This window comes from Eschrichtius robustus, chromosome 12, assembly GCF_028021215.1.
Source record: "Eschrichtius robustus isolate mEscRob2 chromosome 12, mEscRob2.pri, whole genome shotgun sequence".
In the NCBI taxonomy this organism is placed as follows: domain Eukaryota; kingdom Metazoa; phylum Chordata; class Mammalia; order Artiodactyla; family Eschrichtiidae; genus Eschrichtius; species Eschrichtius robustus.
The window spans coordinates 102,074,871-102,101,280 of NC_090835.1; the positions used below are offsets into that span (position 1 = coordinate 102,074,871).

The 26,410-nt window shown below is 36.4% G+C and overlaps 1 long non-coding RNA gene across 2 annotated transcripts; it reads right to left on the reverse strand.

The window, feature by feature from the left end:
* Positions 1-344: 344 nt before the first annotated feature.
* On the reverse strand, positions 345-11,353 carry LOC137773485 (uncharacterized). 2 transcript variants are annotated; one of them, XR_011075685.1, is made up of 3 exons: positions 11,292-11,353; positions 8,981-9,163; positions 345-469 (listed from the first exon to the last, which is right to left on the reverse strand). It is a non-coding gene; the product is annotated as an uncharacterized lncRNA (long non-coding RNA). The 2 variants fall into 2 exon arrangements; XR_011075686.1 differs by lacking the exon at positions 345-469 and adding an exon at positions 5,359-5,433.
* Between the last annotated feature and the right edge of the window lie 15,057 nt (positions 11,354-26,410).

Here is a 26,410-nt window from a genome sequence, read left to right on the forward strand (position 1 = left end):
TTTAAAGCAGACCACTTCCAAAATGGATCAAAAAGTCCAGGAATTGTAAAAGTATGTTTTTAGAAATTAGAAATAGTTGGTTGATAAGATTTAAAAAAAACACAATTGTTTGTGGTTGACTGTTTTCTTTATATAGATGACAAATCGGTGGATGAAGAATTTACTGATTTTAGAAATGAAACAGATTTAAAAATTGAATCATCTCTTTTTTTTTCCTTGAATATCAACTTACCAAGGAGCCACACCAGGGTTATGTTTTCTGTTGTGTCACCATCTAACCATCTCTGGAGAAATTAATGGCACCCCTCCATTGTGGTTGCCCCAGGACAACTTACCAAGGAAATCCCAAATGCAGCCAGAGCCATAAGAGCCATTTCCAGAACTCAGGTATGAGAAGTATCTTCACTGAAGCCCAGCGGCCACCTCCCCGAGGGCTTTCACCTTTAGTCTGGGCACGTGACCTTCCTTACTACAGAAAAAAGGGAGCACCAGAGAGTGAATCATAAACATTCATAATTTATTGAGGGAGAAACTATAGCTATAGAATGCATTTTTTTTTTAAAAGCAAAGCCTAAAGAAATCCAGCATCAGTGGCATGGAACCAGTTTTTGAATTGAGCCCTGAGAACTCACTGTATTTGTATTCATGTAAACACCTACATTTTTTTGTTAACTGAACTGATTTAACTGCTAATTAAAACTAGTCAGTAAGCACAATGCAAAATTAATTAAACCATTTAGTAGATAGATGCAAATTAGGCAAAGCAAAGTATTAGACACTATCAAAGTAAGTGCAACAGTTACTTGTCATCAGGCAATATAGTTCTTATGGTAAGTGCCTTCCTTAGGGAGCAATGTGAAGGAATAAAAATCATCCTGTTGATTGTATGATCTTCTATTAAGCAAATGTGCTAGAAATCAGCTAATTTTTCAAATGGAAAAACTAGGGTTTCATAGTTGTTAAATAATCACTAAGAAAATTTGTTAAATTTACAGTAGAATTTGTCATTTTTATGAAGGCAAAATGTTACGCTACATAATATAGGATTATTGCTTATTTCACCTAAAGAAAGAAGTCAATCAGATTTTTCAATCCTCCATCTTTCAACTCCAAACAGTCTTTTATCTAATAATAGTCTTCTATGAGGTGACCACTTTCTTTGTGAATAAATGTATCATTTTGGCACTCTGGGCATTCTTCATTTTCTTAACATCTTTTTTTCCTTTGACTTTGGATTATTTTCTTCTTTCAGTAGCTTCCCTCAAAGCATCTACATATCAGTCAAGGGCCTCAAAGCATCTAGATATCAGTCAAGGGGAAAAAGAACACTTAACCCTTAATGCTCGAAAATATGAAGGGAGAGAAATTTCATTTATCTTTCTTTTTATTTATGAATGCTGTTCCTATAGACATTCCTTGCATGTCACCTTCTGTCACCTCACGTGCGTAGGGTAATTATACATCGGTGGTTTGGGAAGCCATCTGCTGCTGTGGGTATGATTTGTGCTCACAACTGAGATAATAATAAACTGGTTGAACTGCTGAACTGACATATATTACCCTACATTCTTCAAAGGTAAAATACACACACACACACACACACACACACACACACACACACGGTACTCTGTTTTGAGTACTATACCATCACTAACATATTTCATATGCTTCAAAACATTTTCTGATTGTTTTTCAAAAATAATACTGAATAGGATTTATCATAACCAAAACAAAATGACCCTTTTTTAGACAAGTTAATCTGGATTTAGGTTCAACAGTTTATGTTTTGTACACTTTTGATAGGATCTCTTGGATCAGTCAGAGAAGCTTCTAAATACACTTCCATAAAACTGGAGTTAAAATAGGCAGATCATAGGGAAACCATGGAAAAAAGAACCAGACTCACTGTAATCAACACAGTAAATGCTGAAAGAAGGAATTTTGAATCTATAACTAAAAAAAGTTTATCAAGAACCAACTCATTTCGTGAATATGAAACCTTGCATGTAGCTTCCCTTAGCCAGAGAGGAAAATACACTTTGATAAGTCACAGCTAAACCATTCGCAGATTTCCTCGCTGCGGATTTTGCCCTCTGCAAGTGGTTTCCTTTCAGACCGTGAGATGGATGTTAAGCCTTCCAACTATCCAAAATAAACCTCGGCCCTGAAGTTTAATCTCTCATCTTCTACCATATAGCCAGGTGCCTTGGCTTTTAACATACCCAATTTATATCTTGAGAACAAGCCTAGAAATGTGGATTTATAGTAAGCCATAGGAACCTATAGTGACTTTTATTCCATGTACACAATAACTCCTAATTCTGGAAATTTGGTTGGAGTTGGGTATGGGGAAGCTGAGGTCTATTATATCCCTCCAAATATATATTTGGTGCTTCTATTACATCCCTCCAAATATATATCTAACACATCACTGAGGGCACAAGGGCAAAAGGCTGTAATCTCCTTAAATATGCTTTAAAAGTGCCATATATTGGAGAAGTAAGCCTGATCTCTTTTCTAGTCTAAGAAAGTATTATGTTGATTGAAGTTAAGTTTTTCCACAATAATCCTAATGAGGACAGACCTAAAATAATAATCCTCAAAGAAAGTGGACAATTGATAAATTTTAAGTTCTTGAATTGTATAATTAATGAAGCGCTCTACGGTGTATGTGTAGACAGTCATCTCGGTGGCTCCATCCTAAATGTACTCTGTAAATTATCAGCTTCCCTTTCCCTGTAGAACTATTTATCCATTCAAGGACTGGGATTCAGCATTGGAAGAACTTAACTACTTCCATGAAGCATGTTCCTGACCTTACAGATTGTGGTTTGAAATTGACTTTCTTAATCCAGAATGGAATTTTTCTCAGAGTGATAGTTCTTTTTCTTTTGCAAGTGGCAGAAGATTAACTCAAACTCTACCTCAAGAAAAAAGAAAAAAAAAAAAAAAAAGGAATGCATTGGTTTACTAACTAAAGAATACGGAAGCTTCCATGCTGGATCCAAGCTCAAATAGCATAGCCAGGTGTTTATTTCCTTCCTCCTCCTCCTCTTCTTCCCCTTCTCCTTCTCCTTCTCCTTCTTCTTCTTTTTCTCCTTCTTCTTTTCCTCCCTCTCCTTCCCCCCCCCTTTTCTTCTCTCTCTCTCTCTCTCTTTCTCACTCCTTTCCTTACCTCTCTCTAGCTCTTTCAGCTCTCCTGTCCTCTTTTTCAATCAGGATCTCTTTTTTATAATTCCAAAGCTCACAAGCCCCTCAATGGCCATAATCTCCAAAAGAAGGACACCTGTCTCTCCAGCATCAGTGCCAATCCCCTCAAGAGTCTTTTAACCAAGAATCCTGGGTAATGTGCCCATCTGTGTGGTGAGGATGACAGCGCCCCTGGATTGACAGAACACCTCCTTGCCAGGTGGGGAGGAGAAATTCTCAAGCCTGGTGAAGAAGAAAGGAAGCCAGGTAAGAATAAAACAATAGATGTTCACTGCACGAGGATTTTGATAATCAAGGAATCAAAGCATTAAGGAAATGAAGAATCTGGAGTTAATTCAACGCAGAGAACATAAAATAAGAGAAAGAAAAGGACTTGGATTTAGATTTTGGTTTTGAGTTATTGCATTGTTAATTGTAACAACAAAATTGTTGTCCTCCCTGAGTCTTTGTTTCCTTAGGTGATAAATGGCAACTTTAGTAAATCCGATTCTCACTCTATGACAGTATGTCTGATGTGGGCAAAAAGATAGAGTTAGCACCTGCGTGCTGCTCTATTCATGCGGCCTGTTCATACTCTATTCAAACTCTTGCACTTTTTACAAACTGGTGTTCTTATAGGAAGAGATTAGGACACCAACACAAAAAGAGAGAAGACCATGTGAAGATACAGGGAGAAGACTGCTGTCTGCAAGCTAAGGAGAGAGGCCTCAAAAGAAACCAACCCTGCCAACATCTTAATCTCTGACTTCCAGCATCCAGAACTGTGAGAAAATAAATTTCTGTTTTTTAAGCCACCAGTCTGTGGTAATCATTAGAGCAGCTCTGGCAAACCAACACAGGCAGTAACTTTAACAGTGAGAAATTATTTTTAAACTTAGAAAAATTTCTTGTAATGCATGTCATGGAAAGTTTGGATAAATACTCTGTTAGTTCTGTTACAAAATAGGAAGCGCTTTGAATCACATGAGAAGAGTATATATGTGAAATGATCACCATAAACTATCACATCTCAAGCAACCATGAAGTAAACTTAGGAAGTCAATATTGACTACAAAAAGCTAGTTCCTCATTACTGATGTATTATGGGTATATTTGTGCATAGCTAATGGAATTCCATCTACATTAACTGGTATGAGTCAGCCGAAGAAGGTGTTGGGCTGCATAAGTTCTCTGGATGAATCTGAAGCAAATGGATGAACAAAGACATGCAAGTCCTAAATCCTTGCCTCACTGTGGGCTAGAGAATGAATATGAAAACAGCATTTTAACTTGAGTAATAGGTTCCTTTTCTCATCTTTTTCCTTTTCCCTGTCTATAGTCCTTTGCTCTTTTTGTATGTAAAATGTCAGATAATTTCACAGTTGCATGCAAAGTATCCTTTTTTTATAGATTAGTGAACAATGCATATATTTTACTATTCCCTCCCTTCTTCTAAGAGAATTTGATCTTCCTACTCTTTAATCTCAGAGAAATGTGTTTCTAGAACAAATTCACCCTGGTGATACTAAAAAATTAACATAGCACTACTACAATTTTGGTCTACAGCCAATAGAGAAAAAGCAATGCAATATGGAATTGGAATATAAATGTTTCTGTTCTGGATATGACTGTGTTGTCAGTAGATTATTTTCCACACCCATGGCATTTTTTTATATAGGTGGGGAAACCAACTTGAAAGAGTTCAGATGCCTTATTAAAGTTCTCGTAATTAAAAGCATTCAAAAAAAAAAAGAGAGAGAGAGAGAGAGAGAGATGACGTTGGGAGAAGTTCCAAGTTCTAGCAACTCAGAAAAAAACTGTGAAGTAGCTGAGCAGCACTAACCACACATACAGGTACATAGATGCAGAAATAGTTTGGTAAAGACTAGCCATGTTTCATTCCAGAAAGAGAGTGCTTAGGGAATTATTTGGAAAGGGTAGATTTTTTTTTTTTTTAATTAATTAATTTATTTATTTATTTTTGGCTGTGTTGGGTCTTCGTTTCTGTGCGAGGGCTTTCTCTAGTTGCGGCAAGCGGGGGCCACTCTTCATCGTGGTGCGCGGGCCTCTCACTGTCGCGGCCTCTCTTGTTGCAGAGCACAGGCTCCAGACGCGCAGGCTCAGCAATTGTGGCTCACGGGCCTAGTTGCTCCGCGGCATGTGGGATCTTCCCAGACCAGGGCTCGAACCCGTGTCCCCTGCATTGGCAGGCAGACTCTCAACCACTGTGCCACCAGGGAGGCCCTGGAAAGGGTAGATTTTTAAAGACGGTATTTTAAAGTAATCATACAATTATGTTTATATAAGTGTATTTCCATGAGGAAAGTTTGAATCGTCTATGAAATAAGATACACAATGCTGAGGTATATGCTTAAAATGAGCATTGATCATGTAGACTATTGATTTGAAACTGGTAAGTCACGGAATGAAAACCACAGGGGGTGAAATGTAGGAATTTAAGCTGCTTCTGAGTGCGGGATACTTGAGGTGACCAAGTGACAGTTTAAAAATCCAACTAAAAATTGTACTTACATTTTAAGTGTTCAAAGCAGAACTTTCATTTGGTTTGGTTGGTTTACTTTGGTTGGGTTAAATTTTGTTAGCAAAATTGACTGGTAAGTAGGTATAGTTTTACATAAACAGACTGTGCATTCCTACCCACTAACTCTGGGGCTTCTGCCCTCAGAAGCCAAGACCCAAACGTCTTGGTCTTTGTTCCTCTAAAGAACAGTGGCACCTTCTCAGCCCTGAGCGTATGTGTAGCTCCTTAGGCAACCTTGGCTGTTAGAGTGGGGGAGGGAGGAATCAGCCAGCGCGGCTTCCTGCCAGGTGCTCTCTGCTGGACAGACCTTTCAGAGAGGAGCCCAGACTACGCCCTCCCCTGCCATGCACACAGAATAAGAACCTACCTAATGTACAACTTAAGGGATTTCCAGAAAGCCTTTCTACTGCAAAATACCCCTCCCACGTTGACCGAAACCCATGGCTTCATCCACTTTCTGAAATCCTTCGTGGACTGGCTACCAAACATGCAAGGGATGTAGTCTGAATTGCGGAAAGGAGGCTATGGGGCCTAAGAACCCCAAATCCTGGTACTAGGAAAGGAAAAGTCTGATAAACTAAGTTTTGCCTCTGGGCTTCAGAACAAACGGACAACTGATCTAACTGAATTCCTAGGTTTGGATTGGTAGGGAAGAAAAAGTAATTTTCCTTTTACCCTGCTGAGTTCTTAGCTGAGACCACTGTAATAAAAGACAGATTAACAAGAGAAAAAGAACCAGGAGTTTATTAACATGTGTACCTCATATATACATGGAAAATACCCAGGGAAGAATGAGTTACTCCTTGAGGTGGCTTAAAATTCAGGCTTAAATACCATCTTAATAGGCGCTGTAGTCCTCTTAGTGCAGAGTGGATGATTTTTAGGAGAGATGAATGGGCCCTTAGAAGAGCAGGTGGGAGGTGTGACAGTTTGTGACAAAGTGGGTGTGGTGTGGATGTCTAGACTTCTCTCTTATGACAAAAGTCAATCTTCCCTGGTTGATGAAGCTCGTGGGGAAGGGATCAATGACAATTGAATTTTGGGGGGGGAGGATCTATCTTTAGCCAGATAAGGGGAGTTCAGAGAAAGCCTCTCCCTGCATTTGCTGTTTTTTTCAAGTGCCTACAGCTCAAAGTATACCATAGTAGCATATTTTGGGGTGGCATATTCTGTTGCCCATTAGGGTCAAATGAGTAAGGGAGGACCTGCAAGTTCCTTTTTATAGATATATTCATTTACTTTATTTTCTTAATTTTGATTTATCTTTTGGTTAATTGGAACATGTATTCAGATAATCTTTTCTGATGAAAGGCTACCTTACAGTTGTACACTGTTGGTGATTTATGAACAATATTTACAGTGACTCTATATAAATAGGTGTAACCATTATTATACAGGTCCGTCTGTGACAGATGTGAAATTTTAGAGTCCAGAAATCTCTGGAAATCCAAATACTCTCTCTTATTATTCATTTGGTGGTAAAACTTGACCTAACCTGACATGAGACCATTTATGTTCCTTTTTGTATCCCACTGAATATTCATACATTTCACAGCAGAAATAATTAATGTGTGTGTTTTAAAAGGCATTTACACTGTCAGTTTAGCATTTAGCTCAGACATAACAGCTATTTCATGATGTAAATACACATACATACTAAGAAGTTCATGAACTCAACAAAAAGATCATTTTTTTCTGTTACCCCAACTTAACGCATATAGGTTAGGACCCCAGACTCTGAGTCTTAGTAAAATATGCACCGTAGTAACCTAGGGTTATCCTGTTAAATGTTTTCAGGGTCATCCACATCTGGACTGTAAGAGCAATAGCTTCCTAGTAGGTCTTCCTCTTTCTACTCCTGTCTCCCAAGCACAAGTCTGTTTTCCAACTAACAGTCATATGCTTTTAAAATCAAATAAGGCTCCTTACTTTTCTACTCTCAACTCTACACTTAACAATGAATCTAAAAGTCTTGTCTGTGGACTACCAGGCCCTTCGTGAGCTGCCCTGGTTTCCTCTCCTCTCTCTTCTCTCATCCCAGCTCCGTGGTTCATGTTGCTCTGGTCTCACTGCCCTTCTTGCTGCTGCTCACACCATCCCAGGCACATCCTCTTCCCAGGGCATCTTCACTTGCTGCTGCCTCTGTATGGGAAGTTCTTCCCCTGTATATTAAGGTGGCTTTCTCACTCTCTTTTTTGAATCACCACTGGAATTTCACCTCCTTAGGTAGCCTTCCCTAATCCACCTGAACTAGCCCAGGCTGCCTCCTCTTGGAGCCTTCATCCCCTGTATACTGCTTTCTTTATCACTTGTCACTACCCGCCATCATGTATATATGTATATACCAGTTTTTTTAGTGTTTCATTTCTTTAACTAGGACATTAACTTCATGAGGGCAGAAAATGTCTCTTTGTTCAACTCTGTACCCTTAGAGCCTATAATAGTGCCTGGAAAATACTAGGTACTACATAAATGAATGAATGAACCTAATTTGTAATATTTTGTTTTACTTTTTATGTTTATTTCTATGTGTTTAATATTTATTATTTTATTTATCAACACTAGCTATTGATTTTATTTGAACAGTAGAGTACAGAGTTTTTCCTAAGTCAAAATTAATTCCCTTCTCAAACTCTATTCAACCCTGTCACGTTATCAAAACTGTCACAAAATTTAGGGAAATCAAAATTAAACAATACTACATTGTATCATTTTAATTCAAAGGCATAATGTTTTGGAAAGGGTTTAAAGAGCCAAAGGAAGAGCAGAAGCTCTCACTCAAAGCTATTTTCTGCAAAGAGAGTTAGTTACCAGGGTTAGCTTTATTCTTTGAGATTATTTTGTTAAGTTTTGTATAAATACTCCTAAAAAGTCTAACATCATGCAATCACAGTTCCTTAAATATGTTTAGCAAGCTATCATTTGCTGTGAATCTACAAATCTATAATAAATTATTATGTTCCTTGTAAGTGACCTTTGCCAATAGTGCTCAGCTGACCTTGTTACTGAGGCACAAGGCAACATAAAATCTCCAACTTAGGTGCATCCTATCTCACAGGAGTTTCTGTCTTACACCCACGGTAAAATTCCGGGCAACACAAACAATAACAAAGTGATAACAGGTGCTGTGCTTAAGAAAAAGGATAAACGCTTTGTAATAGATAAAACTTCTAGCTAAGCTATTTAAAATATGTTTTTTCCATTACATACTAAGCCAGATGGGGAAACAAAGCTGGAGAAATAACTTACATGTGACAATTGCAGACACAGGTGACTCACTTTTTTCACAAGTGAGTATAAACGCATTGTAGGTCGAGGTTTAGCATGTGCGTGCATGTCAATAAACACATCAAGTGTAGTTTCTTTGCTCCTTTGTTCAGAGACGCTTAGAGCTCTTTGCCAAAAAGAGGGTGGGGAGTTTTTCATGATTCCCTTAAAGAATACATAAAACTGGAAGTAAAACACAGATGACATGGCTGGGAGTCTACACAGATGGGAGAAGAGAGATACAATTAAACTGCTACTTCACTTGTGAAATCAATCACTGCCAAAAGTCTACAGGGATAGTTCAAAAATATTTTTCTTTGACTTAGTTCTCCACTGAATATCCTAGCATGGGTAAAAACCTTTGTCAGTCCTCATCCTAAATTCCAAGTTGGGTCCTAAAGCAGTTGGACATTGGAGTATAAAGGAAGGCATTTAACTGTAGAGAAAACCTTGAGGCTGTAAGACAAAACAAAATAAAGCAAAGCAAACATACGAATAAACCATAGGGATTCCCTGAATAGTTCAAATGCAGGAATCACTTCTTTGCTTCAGTGATGTAACAAGTGTGTGGAGCATGTTGTGAATGTTAGAATTAGCTCTAATAAGATTAAAGGGAGTGTATAAAAGGAAGAAAGAAGAATCTGGGGAAAAGCTTAAAGGGATTTACCATAGGGTCATTCACATGCCTTAAGAGCTTTACAGATGCCTCTCCTGTTCCAGCAGCTCCATCTGGGATATTTTATCTTCATTTAGTTCACAGTGAACCAGAAAGGAGGTTATCAAAGACAAGGATGTCATAAAGGTCCATCAGGATTTCCTCTGTTTCTCAGAGAGCATGTTAGCATTGCCTTAAAAAAATTGAAGAAAGCGTGCCCTACAGTTTTGGGGGGAGGAAGCCACAATGCTTTATTTTTGCCCTTGTCTAAATTCTGAAACTCCTAGCAAAATATCATCTTCATAGTTGAATGAAGTTTTGACCCTGTAATATCTAAAAACAAATAATAAGAATACAATTAAAATATAGCATGGCAAATCAGGGTTATGTTCAACAGTCTCTACCACTGGCCATTCACAGAAATTATGATTAATTTGGTGTTTCTACAAGGTAGAATGGAGAGATAATTAAGTACAAGGAGCATCAGATAGTGTGCTCTATGTGTTTTCACTTTAATATTAGAACTGAATCAGTCCTAGACTTAAGGCTGCCCTGGACCACACTAAAATATCTTAACAGAAAAATCTCAGAAAAATCTAACTGATTCCAAGTAATTTAACTATATGCAAGAACAAACTTCAACAGTATTTAAAGGACTACAACAAAATCAAGCTTGAAACCACTTAATATTCATAACACCTGGCATCCAATTAAAAACTCACCAGCATTCAAAGAAGCAGGAAAGTATGATTCCATAGCAGGAGAAAAATTAATAGAAATACACTTAGAAATGACAGATGTTTGAATGAGAAGACAAAGACAATAACACAATTATAAATATGTGCCATAAAGCCAAGAAGGTCTGGAAAGACATGATTATATGAGGAGATAGATAGAAGATATTTTTAAAACCCACATGAAAGTTCAGGATATTGAAAGATACTATCTGAAATAAAAAAATGCATTGTATGAGACTAACAGCAGATTATACATTGCAGAAGAAAATATCAATGTAGTTAAAGACACTGTAATAGAAACTATCCAAAATGATGGGAATTCCCTGGTGGTCCAGTGGTTAGGACTCCTCACTTCCATTGCAGGGAGCACAGGTTCGATACCTGGTTGGGGAACTAAGATCCCGCAAGCCGCACGGTGTGGCCAAAAATATAAATACATTAAAAAAATAAAGTCGTCACTGAAGTCCTATTATGATGGAATGGAGAAGGGAGAGGACAAAAAAATTAAAAATTGAAGAAATAAAATTTTTCAAATTTTATAAAAGCTTTAAACCAATATATTAAAGAAGCTGAAGGAGCTATGAAAAGAAGAAACTAAAGAAAGCCACATGGAAAGATATCATAACCAAACTCTGAAAAGCAATGATTGATCAAGAGAAAAGGCCCATTATGTAGAGGAACAAACATTAGAATGACATCAGACTTTCTCATCAGATACTATGCAAAGATAAAACCATGGAGTGATATCTTTAAAGCACCAATAGTGGAAAAAACAAATCCATAACCACAACACTTGTTTACCCGGAAGTTTATACCCAGAGAAAATAACATTCAAAAATAAAGGTGAAATAAAGAATCATTGACACACATACAAAACTAAGAACATTAACCAGTAACATACCTATACTACAGTAAATGCTGAAGAAATTTCTTCCAAGAGAAAGAACATGATCAGGTGGAAATTTGGATCTAAAAAAATAAAGAGTGCAGAGAATGGTAAATATTTGAATAAATATAAGTTATATATTTCTCAATGTTTACTCTCTTTAAACAATAATTTACTACTGAAAGAATGATTAAAGTTTATAACATGTAGATTTAAATTTCACAGCAATAAAGCACAAAGAACAAAAGGCAAGAGGAGTAGAAGTCTACTGTTGTGTGTTCTTGTACTATATGTGAAGTGGTATAATGCTATTTAAAGATAGATTGTGATAAGTTGAAGATGCATATTGAAATATCAAAGCAAGCACACAGACGTAAGAAGTAGTGGTATTTATTCAATAATGGAGATAAAATGAATCATAAAACACTACTGAATTATTTGAAAATAGGACAGTAAAAACCTAACTGAGGAACAAAGAGCAGCTAGAACAACTCCAAAAAAAGAAGAAAAAAGAAAGAAAAGCAAATATTAGATTTAAACCTAAATCATATTGATGATTGAATTAAACATAAATGGCCTAAACATCCTTTTTAAAAGGCAAAGATTATCAGAATTAATAAAATGCACAACCCAACTCTAAGAAAGCTGCTTAACTAAAGGCAACACACTTTAAATATAAAGACACAGATTGGTTTAAAGTGAAAGTATTGAAAAAATGTATATACTAAACAACACTAGCCAAAAGAAACTGCAGTTGCTATATTAAGATCCAATAAAGTATTTTTACTTTGATTAAAAAAAATAGCTAAGAAAAACCTTGTAGAACGAAAACTTTTCACCAATCAGAAAATATTTTCTCATGTTTTTTAGAGAAATTTGCCAGAACATTTCCCTTCCTTAGTAGAAACATTCCATTTGAGATTCCATACATTTGGATTTATTCTCTCTATGGCCTCCATCACTTGATAGCTGTAATTTAGGCCTTCAGACTCTAATGAGGGTACTTTTCTCTCAGCACACTAGGGCACCACTGTTGATTGGTTGCCGTAAACTAGAGGCCTGAAATTGAGACTTACTACCAGGAAGTGATGAAGTCACTGGGGGGAATCTGGCCCAGGTTTCTATCAGCATAACACTTGGTCACAGAAATAGACATATAAAAAATTAATATTTATATAGAAAAAAACTCACTTCAAGACAATCATCTAAGATAATCGTGTGGATATGCAAGCAATTTTTAAATAATTGTGTTTAAGAGATTGTGAAGTTGTTCAAACAAAACCCTCTGAAAAAGGCAAGGTTTAAAGCCTCCTTTTAACTTCAAAAACCTGAAACAAAATGAAAAGGAAAAAGGGAATTAAAAACTCCATCCTGCAGAGAGACAGATGCAGAAATGAGGTTATTATCTCAAGTACTGGGTGGTTTTTAGCCAACAACAGAAGCGTTAGTATGGGATCTTACAGAACAGGCACACATGTCATCACCGTTAAGTAAAGTAATTACAGATTTGGCACCAGCAAAGGCTTTTTATTTGCCAAAATGTGGTGGTTCAAGTAGCAAATTATTACCACCACTTTGAGCAGGTCTGATCATCCATCAGTTATTAATTCCCTTGGCACACCATTGCATAATATGGCTGTTTCTGGGCAAATGAGCCACCGTGGCTCCAGTTAAATGAAACTCACTTCTGCAGTCTGATCTTTCCTCAAAATTGCAATTTGACTGTGAGATACAATGACTTATATGATCACTTTCATGACTGTCGTACTCAAATATGTTTCTGGGGAGAACATTTCTGACTGTCTTCCATAATTGAAAGGGTTGGAATTATTTTCAGAAGTCATGTTATAGATATAAAGAAAATAATTACCCATGGCATTATAATTTCTTCTTTATTGGTGTTTGCTCTGTGATGATTTCAGTGCTCAGATACACCAAATTTCTTACATTATTTAAAACTTTCATGTTGAACGTATTATACTAAATTCTTAAAATACATAATCACTAAGGTTTTGTCTTAGATGATGTTGTTTTGGCACTCTTCTTTGACTAAAATCAAACTGATACAACATTCATCATTGCCTAAACTATATGTTACACTAATTTGTTTATTTGCTTGTTTTTGTTTGCTTTTTTATTTCTTTGTCTCCCCCTATGGATTGTAATCTCCATGAGGACAGGGGCTTTATCTGTCTGTTCATCAGTGTATCACCAGTCCTGAGCATAGTGTCTGGATTATAGTAACTCTCACTAAATATATATCAAATGAATGAGTAAAGCTTTCCAGATGCTTCCAGAAAACATGTAATAGTTGATGATTTTATTTTTTTTTTCTGAAGATAAAGAAAAGCAGTTTATATAGCTACCCCTGAATTTTTTTTTGAAAAAAGGTACCTTTCCTCTTTTACGATGATACGTAAGTAAATATATCAATTAAAAAGCATACTGTTTATTTTTCAAAATTGCTTTGCTGACTCCATGGCTAATTCAGGCAGGTACTAAGAAGTCTACTATGATTTAAAAATCTCAAGGAACGGTTTGCAAAAGTAAAACAAATGTTTGCGTATTTATTTAATGGTATACGTTCTATAAAGAGATCCCATCTTATTACTATGGTAATAAATTGGAAGCCACCAATTACCTTTTTAAGTCTATGGTTATATACAGTTCACATATTGCGTAATGAAATTTCTCCATGTCAAGGAAAATAATGAATCCAAAAATGTTTCCTCGTTTCCTTATATGAAAATATCAAAGCAGTAAAACAAACAAACAAACACCTATTCTCAATAAGTTGTAGAAATGGACAGAAACATAATCCCGCTATTGTTTTAGAGTAAATGTCTCAGGCTGACATCACGGTCTAGGTATGTTTGATGTCATTACACACAATATTCTACACATGCTTAATCTTAGCTCTCAAACAAGCATATGAAGAACAGCCAAGAAACAGGTGCATCACACTCCTCTAGCACAAGCTTGTCAGTTTGGATGCAAATAATTTTATGGTGCAAGAATCTAATCTGCTAATAGACTGCTTATATTTATGTCATAATCAGTTTTCCAACTAGCCTAAACAAATCTATTTTCACCCAAGGGCTTTTCCTAAGAGTTCACTTAAAGATTTATAAGAACTTAGGATTTGGGGGAAGAAAATACAAGGGAAATTGATTCCTTGCTCATTTTTGTAAAGGATAAATTCAGGGCTCCTGTTTGGAGTGGATGCCAAATTCTGCAGTGCTTTCTCTTCACTCTCTTTTTCCTCTTTTTAAATTCACTCTCTGCCTTCCTTGTCTCTTCCTACAATCAAAAAGGATAAATTTAGAGAAGTTCATGTCAAGGCTGAATCATGTGAAAAGGGATAAGAGAAGCAGGACTATCGCACTTCACCCATGAGTAGCAACAATAATTACCATCAGGAAACAATCTAGACACAGAATTTTCCCTATAAAAAGTATAATGTATTCAAATATTTATGGTCTAAAAGACTACGAAGAACTAGTAAAAGTTTTAATTTTCCATATTCCTAACACATTATACTTCAATATTTTCAAAGCATTATAACTAAACAATTCTTCAAATTTTAGTTAAGTTATGTAAAACAGGACAAGGTAATTATATGTATTTTAAATAATTTACATTTTTTCTAATGGCTGTTATAAAGATTAAACACATGTTGAAAATTCTAGCCTAGCACTAATTTTATGCACAATGGAATGAATGTATTAATATTAATATCAATATTAATATTTTATTAAATAAATACACTAAGTGGCTCTATCTTGGTTTCTATCTTTAAAATCAACAACTAATGATTAAGATTAGAGCCACATGTCCTAGGAAAGGTGATAAATCGCATTCTAAGGTCAAAGTAATTTTACTCTTTGGAGTGAATAATTCTATTTTTTTCTACTCTATATATTTTTAGGTGAGCAAATTTTGAATCCAGTTCAAATGGAAGTGTCCACTATGATAAAATCCTCCTGCATAACCCTCATATTGAATTATAAGAAGGTTCAAATTGATGGCTTCTTTTGGTACACAACGGAGGAGAGAAAGGGAGGAAATGGAAAAGGAAGGAGGAAAAGAGGGAGGGATAAAAGAGTGATAATGTGGTGGACATTGAGACTTGCCATCTGAACCTTTTGAAGGGAGATTTGTTGCCCCAGCTGTCTGGTCTTCCAGGATTTGCCTCCACTACAGAGAGCAAACTTGCCCAGGTCCCATACTTCCTAGGACTAAGACAGCCTACGTTCAATCATGGATCCAGGCAGAATTATGAAGGCCCAGCCCCTTAAGTCCAATATGGGTTAAGTTGGGTTCCATATATATATATATGCACACACACACATATATAAAATTGGGTTGGCCAAAACGTTCGTTCGGGTTTTCCATAAAAACTTATGGAAAACCTGAATGAACGTTTTGGCCAAAACCCAATATATTCCAGAGATCTCCAGGGGTTGGCTTAGGCTTTTTTTGGACCTGCGTCTCTGCTCAGTTTCTCCCTTTTCCCAGTCCTGTTTCCCATCCCACTTCCTTCCACAGGCAATGATCTCTAACAAAGACATTCCAAACTCCTACTCAGCATCTGCCTCCAGAAAACCCAACCTGAGTCATTCAGGGAGAGAAAAGGAGAGAACAAAGGAATAAAAGACGGATAAAGAAAAAATAAACTCACATTTGTTGACTACTGAATATATTAGTGGCCAGTCATTGAGCTAATAATCATTTTACAGAAACATTTAAATATTTAACCTTCATGGGAACATTTAATGAGGAAATTATACTTATCCTCATTCTATGCATATAGAAACTGAGACTCAAAGAGACTTAGCCTCTGTTTTGAAGTTGTGTAGGTACTGAATTGGACAGCTAAGACTCAAATGCAAGAGGTTTCAAATCCTTTCCACTACACCACAACTTTTTTGTGCATCTGCTTTTTGTAACACCTATAGGTTCCTTGAAATACATGATCTCAATTGAATCTCTACATTTTATGCATTTTTAAATAGTGAAGCTGGTGTTACCATGATACCAAGTACTGACAAAAATATTACAAGATCAACATAAGCCAGTCTTATGATCATTGTTTTATATAGTCAACAGTCTCTTAAATTTATCACTATTCATCCTCTGGTGTATTTTATTCCTTCTGCCATTTGCATGTGTTCATCTGAGATGATTCTCCCTCCATCTGTAGAACTCCCTTTATTATTTCATGAAGTGTGGTTTTTCTGGTGACTAATAACCTCAGTTTTTACTTCTTTAAGCATTTATATTTCATTTTCATTTTTGAAGACTATTTTCTATATGGTAAAACTCCTTGCTGGTACGTATTTTCCCCTTTATCTTAAAGATGTTATTCCATTGTAATCTAACTTCCATTTTGTTGGTTGAAAATCATTTTTCAGTCTTAGATTTTGCTCCTTTGAAATCACCAAGTAATGGCATTCTATAGGAAAAATTTTAGAGCCTCCAAATGATATTTACCTCCTCCAGATGGGATTAACTTTTCTTGTAGAAAACAGTTACTGTGGGAGCAGGTCATCTGATCCAACAAGGAATTGAGATGAACTGAGTCAGGCTTTAGGTATCTTTGAGGGCTGGTCTGTTTGTGGTTTGCCTTTACTCTTAAACGGTAGTCCTTCAGAATTCCCAGCTAAAAATGTAAGGTTCTCCTTGGTAAACCCTGAATTTAATTTCTTAGCCTCTCAGTAGCTGCTTTACTCATGGAATTTGAGATGCTCAAAATTAGGAATCACCGAATGCCTTGAGGAGAACACTTGGCAGAGAATTTTGGGTTCACTTAATCACATTTTCCTTCCTTCTACGTCTTGACCTCTCAAGTCCTGTCTGCCTTCTTTGCTTTCCGTTGCCTTAAAGCTGCCAGCTTTTAAGTTGTTTTCTGTGGGATATTTGATCTACTACAAGCTACTCCATTGTAGCCAGAAGATAGCCTCCATTTGTTTTCTTATTAGATCTTGTTAGAACAATGTTTGGTTATTTTGATGCCGCTTTTTATTATATATAGCCATTTTGTATAGAGAGTTAATATTTTATGTCACTGGCTTTACCAATATTTTTTTCCTAGCTTATCTAGCTTTGGTTGATTACTCTACCTGTGTATATCTTTCCACATGAGTTCCTCTAATGTTTTCTCAAAACTACAATCTTTCTCTTACATTCTCTTTCCTTTTATTGCCTCTCTATTCTTTCAAGGAAACTGTCTCTATTCCTAAAAATTTTATTCAAGAAATATTATGGCAAGGGTAGTTTGAGGTAGAGTAAAAGAAGGGCAAAAGTTCTTAGATTATTAATTATTTACAGTTGTAAATGTTTAGACATAAATGGAAATGCATTGTAAGCAAAAAGGACTAGTACTCCCCTAAATGGAGGTCAAATTATATGAGATTTTTCTCTCAAGCAAACGCACGTGAGATAATACCTGGGTGCGCTATAAGTTATAGTTAGAAGGTTCAGGCCATCATGTTCATCATGAAGAAACTATATTGTTGTAGAAAACTCTGTGTTGAAACAAACTGATCACATACATGAGACACAGTAATTTCGTATTTTTTCTTTCCAGGTGAGACCAAGTCTTGTATATACATTTCCAGTTTATATTCAAGCCTTGACTTTCAGATGTTTACATGTTAAAAGTCCTATGTACTATGTTTCTTCCCCTTAGAAAGTTTTTTCTTACTCCTACTTCCCTGAAAGTAACATAAATCACCAACTTGTTTGAATAATGAACAAATAAAATGGTATATAATTTATCATTCCCTTCCTGGAAACTTGAATCTTATTACTCTGAATGCAGAGATATAATCTAATATTATCAATACATACTGAGCAACCTCAGCTTTTTCAATCTGTTTGCATTTGTAATGTAATATTTCTTCGGAATTATTCCTTTAAATAGTCAAACTTATCTGTATCTCCATATGGCGACGTGTAGCTCGATATTTTAAAGAAAATGAAATGCTGGATGAGTCTCTGCTAGCATTCCTGAGCTCACTAATGCATTTATTTCTTCTACCTCTTTAAAGAGACTATGGCATGTCACAAACTAGTTTCTGCATTATTATATTTTTATAAGTGATAGAAATTAAAGGTTAACATTTGAAAACTATCACATGGCCACCAACCCTAAGCATTTTAAGTCAACACTTTTCCTACAAAACAAGATCAAAAAAGGAATTCATAATTGACATTAAAAAGATGATGCAATGTATCCCTAGTTTGAATATAGCGATAATAGAATTACAGTCAACTGTCTCCACTTCTTCTGTCATTTTACTTAACGGTATCATGATTGACATATGAATAAGACCTCAGAATCATTAAGTGAAAATGTTCTGAATTTACATGTGAGAAAATGTGGTTAGATAATATTATACAGCTAGGTATATTTGAAAAGTAGACTTCTTGAAAGGAAGGTGGTGTTCCTGGCTGCTGAAAGACGGAGTGGAAAACCTAGGGCAAAAGAGAGCTCAGTTGGATTTAACAGACTTTGTAAGAGCACAGGGTCATATCCAAAAAATCATTGCTAGACCAATGTAAAGGAGCTTTTTCCCTATGTTTTCTCCTAGGAGTTTTATGATTTAAGGTATCACATTAAGTCTTTAACCCTTTTCAAGTTAATTTTTGTGTATGGTGTAAGATAAGGGTCCAGTTTCATTCTTTTGCGTATGGATATCCAGTTTTTCCACCACCATTTATTAAAGAGACCATCCTTATCCCATTTTTTATTCTTGGTGACCTTATCAAGGATAAGTTGACTGCATATGTGTGAGTTTACTTCTGGGCTCTGTGTTCTCTTCCATTGGTCTATGTGTCTGTTTTTATGCCACTACCAGATTGTTTTGATTACTATAGCTTTTAGTATAGTTTGAAATAAAGACATGTGATGCCTTCAGATTTGTTCTTTCTCAAAATTACTTTGGCTATCTGGGATCTTTCAAGCTACAGTACTGATTTTAGTATTTTTTTTTTTCTTTTTCTGTGAAAAGTGTGATTGAAGCTTTTATAAGGATTGTACTGAATATGTAGATTGCTTTGGGTAGTATGAACATTTTAACAATATTAATTTTTCCAACCCATGTACATGGGACATCTTTCTATTTATTTGTGTCTTCTTTAATACCTTTGATTAGTGTCCTGTAGTTATCAGTGTACAGATCTAAAAGGACTTTTGAATTATTTCTGTTTGATTTTTATCTTTTTCAGTTATATTATTCATTTAATTTGATTTTAATAAATGTCCTTATTCTCTTTTTGTTAAGTTTTATTAGCTAATTGCATTTATGTATTGATTTATAATATTTATCTCTTCTGACCTAACTTTCAAATGTGGTAAGGAAAAAGAAAAAGATGAAGACACACCTATGAATATTACTTATTTCTTTTGTAAGGGATATAGAAAGTGTTTCATCTCTGCCATTTATGATATCTGTTCCAGTCCTACCAACACGATTCTCAACTACAGATTCAAGGTGTCAGTGATGAACCAAAAGTCTTGCTCTGTTTTTTAGCTCCAAATTCATCCAGGACAGTAACGAGGCTGCCCTCATGTAATGCTGCAGAAATCTGTTAATGATCAAGGCTTTTCTGTTCCAAAAACCCCAATCTCTTTAGAAATAAATTTAAGATTAAAAATTCCTGGATCTAGCCAGAAGTCCCTAATATAGACCAAGCTGTGCTTACAAATGAAGGAAATAAGATAGAGGCGCCATGGAGGGAGGGGTTCTTTGTGTAATCACACAGATCGAGGCTTAGTAAACAGACAGGCGTTTCTGAATTTTGCACTACGATTTTTTTTTTTTTAGAAAAAGGGTCCACAAGATTTTTTTTTAATCTCTATAATATAATTAGCCCACCTCTTGTCTGTGAAAATTGTGTCATTTTCCATTAAGACAAACATGCAGAAGGGGTCTCCCTACACTGTTCCTCAATCCTGAGAACTCGGTGGAATTAGTAATGTAGTCAACAGGCATATTAGGATGGGAGTCATATTTTTGCTGGCTTCTCTGTAAATACAAAGGGAAAAATAGCTCATTTTGATCAGCTAGGGTTTGACGTAGATTTCCCCAGGAAAAGCATCTGTCCTTACTCTTCATGTCTGTTTTGTGGTGTGTGGCTACTATCCGCAGACGGCTGACTCCCAATAGAGTCCTTTTGCCACTCAGGTCGACACACAGCTGAGATGAGAAAACAGACTTGCGATTTTGAGTGGATAGCCGATGCATGACCACTAAACCACACTGCCACTCCACTCCCCAACCAGAAGCTTGCTCCACTGTTTTATTATAAGGTTTGTTGTTGCAGTTGTTATTGTCATATTTTATCACCATTTTATTTTAGTGTAAAAATCAGGAGATCTAATTTATATCCTAGATCTTGAAACTAACCACTTTAAGTCTTCTCATTTGTAACATACGGGTCTTAAAGTAGATAACACAAAAATAAAACAAAACAAAAAGCAGATGATAAAATATCCCTTCCAGATCTAAGCTTCTGTTATTGATGATGTGTTCACATCATTATCATCTTTGAATAACATACATGTTGGATGTCTCTTACGAACAAGAAAATATCTGATGTGCAAAAAAGTATAATGCATGGCCCCTGCCCTTTGGAGACTCAAAAACAACTATAGAAAACAAAACAAGTCATAAGCAAACCTGTATCTCTTAATATCAGTATGTGATTTTGAACACTGGTAAAAAAAAAGATCTCTGGCTCAAGATATGAAATATAAATGATCAGTCACTTTGCAGAAGCAAGCAAATGACAACTTTTGGTTAACTCAAAATTGCACATCACTTGCAGTTGGAAAGTGTACGGTCTTTCAAGCCTTCTTCCTTTTCCTATTGGTGCTTCCTAGAGTAATAAGATGACTGGGTCTCAGAATGCGGGTTTGCTGCAGGCAGCATCATGCATCAGACATTTTATGGTCCACCTATTTCCTGATCAAAGGAGAAGTTCCAAACCCATTTTCACCCACATTTGCAGATGCTCTCCCCCTCCAAATGTCTTTTTAAGTATCCAGACACAGCAGTCTGGCTCTTTTTCTGGGTAGTGATCTCCTCTTCTGGCTACATGAATAGTTACATGCTCCAATAGATGAGATCTTCCAAACACTTTACATTTGAAAATAAAAATATCATTTTCTATTTGGATCCACATGGCCTTGAAACGAAGATGATCATTTATGAGAGGTGCGACGAAGCCCTCCATTTTGTTCACAGAGACCAAAGGATGGAGAGGAGGGAGCCTTGGATGAGGTTTCTGGGACCGTTTCAGGAGAGGAGTGCCATTGGCAACTGGAGGAAATATCTTTGTCTCAGTCATCATGCTGCCAGGAGTGCTGGAAACTCAGCTGCACACAGTGGGAGACGGGAGCTCTCAGAAGAGGCAGATGGCACGGCATGAGGAAGCCAGGAAGCAGAAGCTTCAACTTTCCGTGGAACCATCCTCTCCCCTCCTTTGCCACACGGCTCATGAGATTCTGCGTTTGCTTGTTCTTTCCTGCAGTTGAAAGCATAGAGTAATTGCCAAGAGAGGAGCCCCAAGCCTTCCCCCAGACACCCTTCCAACCTTGTCCCTCAAGCTCCGCAAGAGCAGGGTCAGAGAGAAGTGTCAATGTGGTTTGTTTTTTTTTTTTTTTAGAAATTCACGTTCTTTTATTTATTTATTTATTTATTTACTTACTTACTTACTTATTTACTTACTTACTTATGGCTGTGTTGGGTCTTCGTTTCTGTGCGAGGGCTTCCTCCAGTTGCGGCAAGCAGGGGCCATTCTTCATCGCGGTGCCCGGGCCTCTCACTATCTCGGCCTCTCTTGTTGCGGAGCACAGGCTCCAGATGCGCAGGCTCAGTAGTTGTGGCTCACGGGCCCAGTTGCTCCGCGGCATGCGGGATCTTCCCAGACCAGGGCTCGAACCCGTGTCCCCTGCATTGGCAGGCAGATTCTCAACCACTGCGCCACCAGGGAAGCCCTCAGTGTGGTTTTTGAAGTCAGTGTCTGGCCAGTTAGCTGAGGGAGCTTCAACTTTGTTAAAGAAAACAAATATTTTCTTCTTTCTCCTGCGTATTTTCTGCTGCTTTAGAATCATACGTGCATACACACACTGTTGCCAAGAATAAGGGGGAATTATATTTCCCACCATTTCTAATCTTGAGTGGAACCAATTTATTCTGTGTTGAATGGGGGTGCTCATAAGCGAAAAGGTAGCCCTGGGACTGGATTGAGATATGAAGGGAAATTGAAGCACAGTAAAGCTCCATGCATGATGGTTTGCACCAGATCCATAATCACCACATAAGATGTTCTTATGTAGACAGGTGCAGGTAATTAAGCAACACATTGACAATTTTTCAGTCCCTTAGCCATCTCCAGGGGATCTGGGATAATACCATGCTCTCCAGACAAACCTTTCGAGATGGCATCAGGAACGAAGAACTTCTACTCCACTGTCCAGTCTCATAAGAAACAATTCAAATTTAATTTTGTCCTTTTAACTGAGAGTAAAATTAGTCTATTAATCTACTGGGCTGGCTACCTTCTGAAATACATTCTCTGTAACACATAATGTATCAAATTCAAATTAGAGTTACACAAATCATTAAGGATTCAAATTTTAAAACTTCTTGGGACGTGGAATTTGCAAATAAAAGTATGGTGCACTAATAAATTGACAAAATTAGATGTGAAAAATGATATTGAAAATATAATCATACCCATCCATATATTGTGTACCTTAATTTCATTTAAGCCACCTAGTAATTCTTGAGGTAGGCACTCTCTCTATTTTATAGATGAGGAAGCTTAGAGAGATTAAGAACTCTTCTAAGGCCCCGAAGCTAGATGGGGTGATATTTGGGTCTAGGTATATCTCAATACTAGTTTTGGTTCTTAAGAGTAGCTAAATTGCACATCAGTTGGGTAGCTTGTGTCTTTAGAAAACAGTTGGGAAGTCATAGCAAATCAATAATTGGATCTCAACCTACAACAGAATTTTTCCAGTTTTTCATTAACAATATTAGCCTGATACTGAAGTTATAAAATGATACTGTTACAAGCATATTGATTAATTAAGGCCCTAATAAAGTTTCTTCAGTAAAGAACAAAAATATATTATCTTAGAATCTTGGTTCCTTCTGTAGACTTCTAGTAGGAATTGCCTGAAGGGTATTTGTTATGGGCTGAATTGTGTCCCCCAGAATTGTTATGCTGAAGTCTTAACCCCGACCCCTTCAGAATATGACTGTATCTGGAGATAGGCCTTTTAAGAGGTTATTAACTTAAAATAAGGCTGTTCAGGTGGACTGTACTCTAATCTGGCTTGTATACTTAGGAGAAGAGGAGGTTAGGTCAGAGACACACACTCAGGGAAGACCATGTGAGGGCAGCCTCACATGCAGAGAGAGGCCTCAGAACAAACCAGCCCTATCAACACTTTGATCTTGGACTTCTAGCCTCCAGAACTGTGAGAGAATCAATTTCTGTGGTTTAAGCTGCCTGCTCTTTGGTACTTTGTTATGGCAGCCCTTTCAAATTCATTCAGTATTTTATGCCCATATTTATGAAATTCAAAAGCACAAACTCTTACTGACAAACTAGCAAGGATATAATGTAATTTAGAGGATTTTAAATATAAAAATGACCCTAATTAATACATCTTCAAATATTTATTTCCCACTTATAAACATGAAAGCAAATTCAGCTTTGGCCAATTCCAATATAGATGGAACAACCAAGGACAGTGGATAATTGTTTTGGACACATGTGGTAATGAGGCCTTTGTTCACTATTCTGTCTTGTTTGGATCGCTAAAGCCATGTAGTGTAAAATAATAGCGCACAAAGCAGGAAATTAATTGGAAAACCAGGGTTATATTTTGCCTGTGCCAGTATCTTGTTATATGTCATTTGAGAAATTCAGTTAACCTCTTCGGGCCTCGGTTTCTTTACCTCCAAAGTGAGGGGATTGAACTAAATGAGTCTTGAGGTTCCTTCTCACATTAGTGTTTATATTTATGACTGAACAAAGCAGCAACTGTGAAAAAGGAGTTTCTGAATTTAAAAAAATGGATATTTTTCCTGGATAATATAATATAATGTAATATTATATACCTTACTCTAGATTCATTGTAGAGAAAATAAATGAAATTGCTATGAGGAGGATACTCTCATTTCATAAAAATGAAGAGTAAAAATGGCTTTCAATGAGGAAAAAAAAATCATTTGTAGGGGAAAACAAGACCTAATTTTGAAAGTGTTCAAATACTGAAATAGAGTACAAAGCAACACTAAATGACTTTCTTCCTTGGATATCTTTTAAAGTAATTATTTATTCATTTGTTCTTTTAATAAACATATCAACTACTTAACTATATGTCAGGCAGTTTGTTAGCTGCTAGGTATAAATTCATGAGCAAAAATAGAAACAAACTCCTGCCATGACTGTTCTATAAAAGAGAAAATAGTAATCAAATTAACATAAACACAAAAGAAAAATTACTTGAAGCAAATGTATCTGGGACTGTGAGAACTTGTAACAGGGAACTTGGGATAGAAAGTCTGGGAAGGCTTCCCCGAGGAAGTGGCCTTTGAGCTATTTGAGCTGCTATCTGACAGAAGCACAAAGATACCACTAGTCTCCTTACCACATATAAGCTTCACTTTTTTCTTACCAACAGAATCCTGAATTTTTTTTTTTTTTTCTTTTTACTGTCCATCAGTGTGCTCAGCTGAATGACTAACCTCTAGCCTCTGTTGCAACTAGGGGTACCTATGTGACACAATTGCTTGTACATGAGAAATAATCAGAACACCGCTAACGATTTCTCTGAAAACTTTATGTTTCTAATAGAAGTGCTGCACTTGTATCTTTGCCACTTACTTTTTCTTCCTAACTGGAAGAGAGATGCAACATTTGGAGATACAACAGCCATCTTGTGACCATGAAGAACAAAGTCAGAGACAGGTTGTCTAGTAGGTCAAATCTGTAAAAGTGCTTCCACTGGCTAATTCACTGAAACTATCCACACCTTCTGCAATACATACAGCTGGATATTTTCAGTTGGACCACTCTATAGTATGGATGTACTTTTCTGCTCCCACAGGTGTGGTTATTCACTTATCAAGTGTCAGTTATATTTTCTCTTAAGCCTATTGTCAGATGTACTTGGTATTGTAGTTATTTAATTGCATACTAGTAAACAATAAAACAAGAGTGTCAAAAGAAGTTTTATTTTTTGTTTTATAAAATGTAAGTTAAATGTTTTAAAAATGCATGATTGAGAGTTACTAAAAATGGCGCAATGGGTTTGGGCAAAGCATTATTTAAAAATTAGGAAAAACATCATAAAATCCAAGAAAAACTTTGCACTCAAATTGTTATACAATTACTATACAAGAGTCTTCATGCTCTCCATTGCTCCAATTTAGACAAAAACTGGGAATTATGAAGGACACAACATGAGTGTGGTTTTTGGTCAGAAGGCCACAGGAAAATATGAGAAACTTTAATTAACCGACTGATACTCAGAGAAAGATCATATGGAAAGATGAGTGAAAACAAGATGTGTATGTATATGCTTTAGGTTCAACTGTGAAGCTTAATGTATGTATGTTTTCATTTTCCATGATTTCTTGTCTTAAGTGACTTTTTTCATTAACTAATCAGCTTCTGCTGATGTGATGGAACAAGATATCCAGTGATCTTCTATTAGACTATTTAAGCAGCATTTACCCCATTTTAAGCCTGAAAATTTTGACACAGATGATGACTAAATCAAATCAGGTCCTGTGGTTCAACACACTAGTTATTTATGAATGCAAAATATGATTTAAGGTACTTCTCTCTTCATTTCCATTGTTCGATCCCTGACCATCATTTTGTGTAAGAAAACAGTGATACATCAATCACAACAGAAATTTTGTGAACATTAACTCACATTGGCTATATTCTCTCATTATGTAAGATATTCCCTGAATATAAATTAGGCCCATGCGGAAATGTGCCAAAAGGATATCATTTAGTGTCCTAAACGAATAATTTATACAGCCATACAAACACAAGAGTTGCTCCCATGCACCGAATGTCACCCTAAAGGACTGGAA